The sequence below is a fragment of the Chenopodium quinoa genome, unplaced genomic scaffold (genome assembly GCF_001683475.1).
Source record: "Chenopodium quinoa cultivar QQ74 unplaced genomic scaffold, ASM168347v1, whole genome shotgun sequence".
NCBI lineage: Eukaryota > Viridiplantae > Streptophyta > Magnoliopsida > Caryophyllales > Amaranthaceae > Chenopodium > Chenopodium quinoa.
The window spans coordinates 3720426-3731890 of NW_018743858.1; positions in this window are offsets into that span (position 1 = coordinate 3720426).

Consider the following 11465-nt stretch of genomic DNA (forward strand, 5'->3'; position numbering starts at 1 on the left):
TGGTTCACTCAGAACCAGGCGCACCCGTCCCTTGGAAATAAAGGAACGGGGCAATGATCAAGCTGGTCCAAGTGATCCAACTGTACAACCAACTGGACAAAACCAAGCGGCCAAAGGCGCAGCTCGAGTTAACAGAAATGAGCTCATGGAATTTATGACCAGCTTCAAAGGGGAAATTAAAGACTTGATCAACAAGCAGACGACTATCTCCGGTAGGGGATAGTCGGCCAAGAAACTTTCTTCCTCAAAGAAGAAGAAACCAGTCAAGGACCGAGTGCCTACTCCCCATCCTAAATCAAAGGAGGAGAACCAGCCCTTAATTGACTTTTCTAAGATTCGCTTCCCTAAGACAGAGAATAGGAAGGTCATCCGGCATGTTTAGGTGGATGGCTCAAAAAAGATGTATTCTGATGCCTGGTTGTTAATCGAGCATAAGAAAAATCAACAACTGTTCAAGTCGGCTTCAACGTTGACTTACCAAGACAGCTTTCAAAATACCTCAATGAGGTATTCGCAATCAAACCGAGAGGGTCAGTCAGGCGGCCTGTCCGTCCACTCTGGCCCTCAGATACTCCATTCGGCTCCGTATGTGCCTCAACAACCATACATGTCGTATGGACAACCTTACATGCAGCCGACCCTCTTTGGGGTGCAGGCGACACAAAACGTCCAACCTTTGGACTGACAGCTCTGTTTGCTAAGGCTTAGGGAACAACCCTGTACGTTCTCCAAGGAAATAACAGAGGCTGCACAGCCGGCCAAGGTTAAAAATGTTCTGGTAGGTACCTATGATGGTACTGCCAATCCGGAAGATCAACTTATGGCTGACACCAACCTTATGTATTTACAAGGGCTAGATGATGCCGCATGGTGCCGATGCTTCCCGACCACATTAAAGGGCGTCGCCCAACAATGGTTTGGCAACTTGCCTGTTAGATGCATCAACAATTTCAAGACGCTTGCCTACTTGTTTGCATCCAACTTCTCTATGAACATCCTTGATAAGAAAACAAGTCTGGACTTGGGTGCCATTCAGTAGGGAGATAGAGAAGGGCTTCGGTCATATATCAAGCGGTTCAATCTGATGAGAATTCAGATTCAAGGGTTTTCTAATGAAGTGGTCTATACAGACTTTTTCAAAGGTCTAAAAGACGGGTCGACCTTTAAGTACGACCTCGTCAAAAAGAGGGTTGCTACCCTCCAAAAGGCACTGATGGAGGCGGACGCCTATATACAGGCGACCGAACTCTGCAACATCAGTAAGCAGTCAAACTTAAAGCGGTCTGACAAAAAGGAGAGTCGGCCATCACAGCCGGCTAAGAAAGAAGAGAATAAAAAGAGAAAAGAAGCTGAAAGGAATGGTATCCTTCCAACAAGTGTATTATTCTGATAGAGGGTTCAGAATTATTAGAAAGCTAATTCTTCAGTGAGGTCAAGTGATCGGAATGCATAGGTGGAGGCCGCTTCTGATCAGTAATATTAATGTACAATTAATATTACAGCTTAATCTTGACTGAACCCTTCGGGTCGAACCCAATCGAACAACCGATCCAAGACGACGAATCAATTCGAAGGATTTGATGTGTCATCAGAGTATTATGAACAAAGATGTCGGATATCGGGCTTATAGCGTCGAGACCGAGCATCGCAAATTCAACAAGCGACAAGTTTGAGCTAGGCCGTAGCCTCGCATTAGCCTAGCCATGCGAGTGCTAGGCTAGCTCGAGCTAGCATGCGCATCGCAATCCTAGCCGCAAGCATGCATTGCGTGCTAGGCCAAGCGTGCTAGCATGGGCAGGCATTGCTGGCCGCAAGCATGCTAGCGTGCTGGGCCATGTACCCAGCCGCAAGCCTACCGCACCTAGCATGTGCATTGCAGCATGCTTGGGCCTCGCACAGCACAACACGCAGCATCGCAAGCCATGCGTGCGTGTGTGGATGTGTGTGCTAGCTAGCCATCGCATCTCGCGAGGCATGGCCTAGTAAAGCCCGCAAGCATCGCATGCATGGTGCCTTGCGTGCTTGCTAGCATGCTAGGCCAAGCGCTCACAAGCATCGCAAGGCTAGGCCTTACTATCGCAAGCATCGCAGGCATGGTGCCTTGCGTGCTTGCTAGCATGCTAGGCGCCCAGCCCATCGCAGCCACGCACCAAGCACCAACATCGCATAGCAGCGTGCTAGGCATGCTGGGCTATGCGTGGTGCTAGGTAGTGGCACGACCCAAGCAGCAGCGCCCAGCATCATCACGCACAACATCCTAGTGATGCATGCGTTGGCAAGCTGTGCGGCTGCGTAAAGGGCAGGCTGGCCAAGCCCAGCCTTGGTGCTAGGCGCAAGCTGGCAGCCTTGGCAGCCAAGGCAAGCTACCAGCCTGCCACGTGGCTTGGTCAGCCGGTCAAAGGGAGGGGACCAAGGGTTGGTGGTTGGCTTGGGGAGCAAGGTGACTTGGTCCCCCCCCCTTGGGTGGTCCTCACCTTCTCTCTTCCTCCTTATGTTACTTGTAGCTTGTTGATTGAGTTGCATTTTATTTTGTTTTTGATTAAAAAAAATAGTGAAAAATGCAAATCTCCCATATTGATTGAGAATGGGAAATCAAGGTTCATTTCCCTATAAATACCCAAGTTTTGGGATTTGGGAAGAACACTTGAGTGGAACTAAGAAGGCATCTCCTTAGAAAAGTGAGAAAACCTTAAGTTCGTAATACTCTAGTTTTTATTGGTCAAGTCCCGACTAACCTTCGGGACTAAGACCGTTCAGGTCGGGTTCGTGGGTACGAGCCGTTAATGACCTTCGCATTTACGGGGTTCGGGTTTTGAAGTAAGAGCTCGGGATCGAGCGATGCACGCGCCAAGGGTATGAATGTCTTTTCCTTTTCTCTCTTAATTGTTGTTTAATATGTGATTGCATGCTTAGTTGCCTTAATTAGTGGGCGGGTCTTGGGCGGGTTTCTCTTCCGTGTAGAGTCGGACTCTACGAAACCCAACAGAAGTTTGGGTGGCCGACAACTCTGAGCAGCCGTCCTAGAAGAAAAAGAAAGAATCTAAACCATACACCCCCAAGTATGAGTTTAACAAAGATTATTACTCCATCCTCATGGAGATCAAAGACCGGGTGACCATTGAGAAGCCGGTTGCAATGAAAGGTTCCGCTAAAAATCGGAACAAAAACAAGTATTTTCATTTCCATGAGGACATTGGCCATGACACCAACGACTGCTATAGTCTCAAGCGGCAGTTAGATTGTCTGGCTGACAAATATATTCTGAGGTCCAAGGTTACTCTACAAACTAACCATGGGCAGTCGTCCAAAAAGAAGCCTCAACCTGCTAATATTTCGGACACTGATGAAGAACCAATCTATACAATAGCAGGCGACTTTGCTGGAGGTGGCTCAACCATCTGGGGTACCAAGGATTACATCAGGCGGCTGGATGTCAGCTCAGTTGATGAAAGGCAGGCATCTAAGGACACTTTCCCTGAAGTTATCATCACTGAGAAAGATAGGGGCAAGGTTAGGAGGCCGCATGATGACCCCATTGTCATTGAATGCAAAGTAGCCAAATCAGAAGGTAGGTCGAATCCTCATTGACACCGGCAGTTCGTCTGATCTCATCAGCCACAAGTGGCAAAATTGAAGTACAAGCCAGGCAGCATGCACAAGGTGTCTCACCCCTTAGTTGGATTTGGGGGTGGAGTTGTACATCCGGTAGGCCAGATAGATCTACCCATCCGGCTAGGGTAGAAAGGAGAAGGACGCCACATGGTAGTCCAGTTCTTGGTTGTTGAAGAGCTGATGGCCTATAACTTGATATTGGGTCGTCCCACTCTAAATGAATCAAAAGTTGTTATCATCCCATCCCTTATGCTCCTTAAGTTTGAGAAAGATGATAGGTTTGTTGGCTCCTTAAGCGGAGATCAGAAGACAGCTAGAGAGTGCTACCTCTCGGACGTCAAGCCTACAGTGGCCGCATCCAGCCAAGGCAATGAACCAATAGACCTTGACGAAATCAAGGATGTTGCGCCTGCTCTAATAGCAGCCAGCAAAAAGAGAAAGGTCGACCAGTTAGTGCCCATTAAAAAAGAAAAACAATAGCAATCACTGACTGGGGAACGGTCGGATGAACTCCGTCCCCAGCCGGCTGAAGAAAGAAGTCAGGCAGCAGCCGCCGAGGTAAAAAAACTGCTGGATGCTGGGTTCATTTGGCAATGTTACTTCCCAGATTGGGTTGCCAATGTTGTGCTTGTCAAGAAGCCGAATGGTACCTGGCTCATGTGTGTTGACTACACAGATTTGAACAAGGCATGTCCCGAGGACAGTTATACTCTACTAAAGATTGAAAGTTTGGTCGATTCTACAGCCGGTCATGCCTTGATAAGTTTCATGGACGCCTATTCAGGTTTCCATCAGATACCCTTGTGGAAGAAAGATCAAGAGAAGACGGTATTTGTCATTGATCATGGGTTATTCTGCTATATTGCGATGCCGTTTGGTTTGAAAAATGCGCTTGCTACTTTCCAACGAATGATTAATACAATCTTCATTAATCAAATTGGGAGGAATGTAGAGGCGTACATTGATGACATGATAGTCAAATCCAAACTACAGGGGGATCACCTTGCTGACCTCCGAGAAACATTTGCCACACTCAAGCGGCACCAGGTCATGCTCAATCCTAAGAAGTGTGTTTTTGGTGTTGAGTCTGGGAAGTTTCTCGGATTTCTGATTGATTAAAGGGGGATAGAGGCCAACCTAGAAAAAATACAAGCGGTCATAGACATGCAGTCGCCCCGCACTGTAAAAGTAGTTCAAAATTTATCAGGTTGTCTGGCGGCATTGGGGAGATTCCTCAGTCGGTCATGTGACAAGTGCCTCTATTTCTTCCAAGCCATAAAAAAGAAGACTATGTTTGAATGGGGGGCGGATGCTGAGGTGGCCTTTCAGAGATTGAAGGAACACTTGCACTCTTTACCAAGGCTTGTTAGCCCTTTGCCAAAGGAAGTGTTGTACATATACCTAGCCGTCTCAAACCATGCGCTCAGTGCTATTCTCCTTGCTGAAAGAGGCGGCACCCAGCTCCCTGTCTACTTCATCAGTCATGTTCTACGAAGTGCAGAACTATGGTACCCCGTGGTTGAAAAGTTTGGACTTGCTCTCTTCATGGCAGTTAAAAAGTTAGAACCTTACTTCTTGGCGCATCCGATTGTGGTCTACACAGATTAACCTATCAAGCAGCCTATGACAACCATGGAATCATCCAGCCGAATGATCAAATGGGCGATTAAAATTCAAAGCCTTGAAATCTCCTTCGAACCAAGGAAGGCAGTGAAGGGACAGGCGTTTGCCGACTTCGTTGTTGAAATGGCAAGGTCGGCTGATCTTGAAAACCTTGATCAGGTTCGGAAGGTATATGTGGACGGGAGCTCTACCATGAACGGTTGTGGTGCAGGCGTCATATGTCAATCTCCTAAAGGGGATAATTATGAATATGCACTACGATTCAAGTTCCAAGCCTCAAATAATGAGGCGGAATATGAAGACCTACTAGCCGGCATCCGCATGTGCAAGGCGGCAGGGGCAAGAAAAGTTGACGCCTGCTCTGATTCATAATTGATTGTTAGCCAATACCATGGTGACTATGAGGCCACCCATCCGGCCATGATCAAATATTTGTAGGCGGTCAAGGAAGAAGCTGGTTAACTTGATGAATTTCATCTAAGTCAGGTGCCCAGGTCAGAGAACAATCAGCGGATGCTCTATCTAAGCTGGCATCATCTGCCTCTTGTGATACACCTAGGTCAGTCTTTTGGGAAGTTATGGAAAAAAGAAGTATTGAAGAAGATCCCATTGGAGTACTGGACTGAAGCTTAACCTGGATGGATGGCATCCGGGCTTACTTAACAGACGACACCTTACCGGATACTTACTCAGAAATGGTCGCAATGAAAAAACGTGCGGCCGTTTTTTGAAATTCATAATGGAGAACTTTTTAAGAAGGGTTATCTTCAACCTTTGTTGAAATGTTTTACCCCAGAAAAGGGGATGAGAGGTTTTAAAGGACTTGCATTCGGGCTTTTGCGCCTCTCACATAGGCGGCAGGACCCTTGCAAAAAGGACCAGGCGGCAAGGCTACTTTTGGCCTACCCTTGAAGTAGACGCCATTAAAATGGTGAAGAAATGCGACAAGTGTCAAAGATTTGGCAAACTCATACACCGTCCGGCCATTGATCTGACGGCCATTCATAGCCCAGTAACATTCGCCAAATGGGGCATAGACATTCTAGGTCCATATACACCTGTTACAGGCGGACGAAGGTATATCTTGGCTGCTGTCAACTACTTCACCAAATGGGTAGAAGCAGAGGTGGTCAAAGGAATTAAGATAAAGGATGTCATGTATCCTTCATCTGGAGAAATGTTATCACCAGGTTTGGGGTACCCATGTCTATGGTCTTTGACAATGGTCCTCAATTTGAGATGCCTGTTCTCAAGTATTGGTTGGGAGACCAAGGGATCTCTCATTGTTTTGTATCAGTCGATCACCCTCAAGTAAACCGCCAGGTAGAAGCCTTCAACAAGTTAATCTGAGATGACATTAAAAAGAAAGTTGAAAGAGCTGGCGACCTTTGAGCGGATAAATTGCCGCATTATCTATGGGTCATCAGGACGACTGAAAAAGGGGCGACTGGTGAAACCCCATTTCTCATGGTTTATGGTGCAGAAGTGAGCGCGGGGAAATTATGTCGTTGACTAACCTCCTCACGGCCAAACAAAATTTATTATAATCCTAAACTAACCCCTAAACAAGTCTAGTGGTAAGTTCGGAGTCGAACCACAAGGAACGGTAATGCTAGATTGTTCTTAATCTAATGCCTAAGCTATGCCGAAGTCGATTTACGGATAAAGGACACTACAACTACACTAAAACACATATAAAGAACAAGGTATGATAAAGTCTACTAGGGGAAAAGATCCACTTTGAACAATTAACAAGTTAATGGGAATCGATTTGATAATCAATCATGCAAAGAAAGAATTAAAATGGGAATTAATTACCATCAAGAGCAATCTCTCAAATTCCTAGCCTAGATCCCTCATTGACTAGGTGCATAGAAGAAATTTACCCAAAATGCAATCAAATATATAAATTCTAATTCACAATCCCTTGTCAAACTAGAACTAACATGCAATTAAGTTTGCTATCTTGGGAGATCAATCCAATCTAAAACAAACAACATGCCATCATCAATTCAATCAATTTAATCACACAATTATCATCAAATTTATCTCAAATAACTCAATTAACCATAACAAAGCTTCACTCAACACCTAGTAGAAGGAAATCTACTCAAACATGATTAACAAAGCAATTAATAAAGCATAAAGAGAGAAGAGAGTAAGAAATGCTCATTGATATAAAATGGAGATCTTCAAATCATCAAATTCCTCCTTTGATTATCCAAAATCCATGAAAACCATTGTGCTCCTCACTTTCTCTCTCCAAAATTTGAGAGTTTCTCTCTCTAAAAACCTAAAACTAACCTAAAAACTATTCTAAACTGAAAAAAATCTGTTTCTTTAATGAGCAAAAAAAAAATCTATTTATACCCCTTAAAAAATTGCTTAGGAAGTTCCGCAAAAAGTCAGCTGAAACGGGAAAAGGTCTGACCAAACTCTGTGTAGGTTCGGTCGGACTCAGGGTAGGTTCGGCCGAACTCAGGGTAGGTTCGGTCGAACCTCCCTGATCCTTGTTTGGTCGAACTTTCCTGGTTCGACCCCTCCTGTAAACATGCTGAAAACTTGGTTGAAACTGCCTTGGAGGTTCGGTCGAACTTTTCAAAAGTTTGACCACACCTTGGTTCGACCGAACCTCTTAGAGGTTCGGCCACACCTCCTCTTGAACTTCCTCTTCTTGCTTCCTCTTCTTCCCTTTTGCTCCTCTTGTCTTTGTCCATGCCTCCATACTTGGCCAAGGGGCCTCCTACCGTGCTTAGGACCGTCATGGAACCTGCAAAAGATAGCAAAGATCACGAGAGCATGGGGATGATAAAATTATGCATAAAGATTATCAAAACAAGCGCAAATAAGCATACTTTTCATCCATAAAAGAAAAGGAAGCCATAAGAGGAGAAAAGAGGTAGAAAACCTAAGAAAAACAGGAGAAAAGAGACCAATACACTACCCCTAAGGGTAACATAAATGTCACTCATCAAACACCCCAAGCTTAACTTTTGCTCATCCTCGAGCAAAACAAAACAAACACAACGGAAAACGATGTATATATTTTTTTTTAAAAAAAAAAAAACAATAAAATAAAATAAAACTAGAAGAGAAAGAATATACACTAACTCACTTTCGTAGGAATCACGAATGCATTTAGCGCATGCATCAAGCACTTTAAACCCCATAGATCGCTCCAGAGGACGAGTAAGCTCTCGTAAGGGTGTCCTAAGAGTTTAACCCATAACTCTTGACAAAAATCAAGGCAAGGCAATAAATAAATAAAATAAAATAAATCGAAGTAAGAGAAAAGTTACAAGCGTTCTAGAGTGGACTTTTATGATGGAACAAACACTAATGAATGTCAATCTTTCTAAAATAATAAAGGTATGCACGTTCTAAGATGTCCAAGGTTGATTGAAACATAACATATGCTAAGCATAAAGAACTAAAGGAAACACATTCCACCTTTTGTTTCAACCAATCAAACCACGTTCTCTCTACTAGTTTCAAATCCACTTTCAAGTTAGCTTCTCATGATTCCACGAAGAAACCGGAAAATAAATAAGAAATTAAAAACATTGAGAAGGTTACCCGACATCTTGGCTATGCAAACTCGCTCTATAGGCTTGATTCCTATTTCCCGCCATCATTGAATGACTTAACCCTCTAGGATCAAAAGGACTTTCAAGGTATTAACATATAAGCTAGGAGAGTAAAGGTGTGGAGAACTCTTGAAATTGGTGGTAAACCTATGTGAAGCACGGGTGGAACTTCTTCCACAAGATCCAAACGATTCCAAAACAAAAGTGCCAAGTATGCTTATCAAATAACTTTCCCCCAAGCTTATTTAACACAAAATAACAAAAACAGGGAGAACAACAATAACAAAACCCTTTTTTTTGTGCTTTACATTCTTCTTTACTTTTTTTTTTTTTTTTAATAATTCCTTTTTCCAAGCTTTTTTTTTTTTTTTTTTTTTTTTTTAAATGTCCTTGCCTCTTTTAACTTTGGACGGCTTTTTCTCAAAATGTATTTGGTTTTATGCAAAAAATTATATACAACACATACTTGCTTTGCAAATGAACTTATAATTCTAAACTTGCACCATAAACAATAAAACAAGCTCCAAAACAAAATTGCTTCACAAACTAAAGGTAGGATTTAAAGTGAAACTAAGGCTGAAAGACTTGTATTAAGGTTAGAGAAAAGAATGTATATGGCTCAAATGGGCTAGTAATAGGGGCAATTGCAAACCAAATCCAAAATTGAAAATTAATCCTATAAAAAGAGAAATGTCTTTGTCATCCCCTAAAGTGGCTCAGTCGCGATCATGGGAGCTAAAAGTCAAGTTCTAGATACGAGAATGCAATAGCCAAGGATCCAAATATGCCGCTCAACAAAGTATGATGAAGGCTTGAACAATTTACCTCACTAGGGATAGCAATAACTAACTCTTGATTTCATATCCACCATAGAGAGCAACTCCATCTTACCACAAGCAAGTGAACTAGAGCTTCATGGTCCCAAAGTTCTTAGCCAACTACCTTAGCATACCATATCCTAGAGTCAACCTAACACATTCTCAAACCGTGCACACCTTTATAATTTAGGAATAAAGACATTCAAGAATACAAGTCCAAGCGTATTATGTCAAAAGTAAGAACAAAACAAAACACATTGCAAATTTGCCTTGATAGAAACAAAATCTTTTTGGAATTTTCAAAATAAAGAAAATGGAAATGCATATACAAATGTGCATGGCATATATGAATCAAAATTCCACCAAACATGATAGAATACCCTCCCCCAAGCTTGAATGAGGCAACATGCTCAAACTTTAAACCAAAGAATCCATGGGAGGAGAAAAGAAAGAAAGTCATCCAACCAACCAACATATGTCCAACAAGTCACAAATCATTAGAGGAAGAGCAAGGAAGGATATTACCGGATATTAGGTGGGTATAGTACCCGCAAATGACCCAATTAAACCTTCTTGAAGCCGACTACCTCTAAAATTGAATCTTGTTTTCCATGTGCTAGCAAAAGTGGAGTCAAACTTCCTTGATTCTTGATCCAAACCAATGCATAAGAGTATATTAAGTTATGTACCTAGCACCAAGCACACAAACATTTCCATGAGGCCAAAAACTATCTAAAAAGAAAAGAAAATGAAAGCAATAAAACACGGGTTACTTCACGAGAAAGGCTTGCTTAAGGTCCAAGCTTGACCGCTCTAGTAAATAATATTGCAACGATCGCAAGAGCTTGTCAAATGCACTACTACACATCTCATAAGATAACAAGTAAGCAAATGATATAAGAAGGGCATGCACCAAGATTAGTGCACGCAAAAGAAGGTGAAGAGGGAGTTTCCAAGAAGAAGAAGAATCAAAAGAAAATTCAAGAAAATCAGAAAAAGAATAGAAAGGCAAACTCTCTTCACAAAAATCTTTTTGGGTGGCAAAATCACCCTTTTCCTCAATTGAAGACGAATGAGGGACATAAAAATCTTCATAGGCAAGGGGGTCCCCAATAGGCTCATTAACAAAGGAAGGAAGGGATATAGGAGTGTAGGGGATATGGTTGAAATTCCTTGAAAAAGGGACATGAGAGAAGGGGATAGGAGCAATGGTCTTACAAATGGTCTCTTCTTCACCTCCATTCCTCAAATCACCAATTTGAGCATGAAAATCAATCATAGAATCCTCAAAAGAAGAACACTCATGATCATGATCTCCCTCAAACATCCAACTTCCAAGAGGAACTACATAATCCCCTTCACTACAATCATGAACAACAACTCCCTTAACTTCCTTAAAGCCTAAAATCTCAAAGCCATGCATGAATGGATGCAAATTCATTTCAAAATGGTCTCTCTCCCATGAAGCATTCTTAATGAACTCACTCAAAAAGCTATGGGTTTTCATTTGACACTAAATAAACACATTAGACATAACCTTAAATGAATCCAAATACTCATGGATAAAAGGATCACAATCATGCAATTGAGACTCATCAAGATGGGAAAAAGGGTTAGGATTTTCAAAATCAACACTCTCTTCATTCTCAACTCCTTCACCATCACTCATATGCTCACCAATGGGATCCTCACACTCTCTTGGTTGCTCAAAATCATCATCATCATCCTCAACACACACATTAAATTGGGATTTTTCACAAACAAGCATCAAGGGTGACAATTGGCTTTCTAACTCTTCTTTTTTTCTCCTTCCCTCCTCAAGACG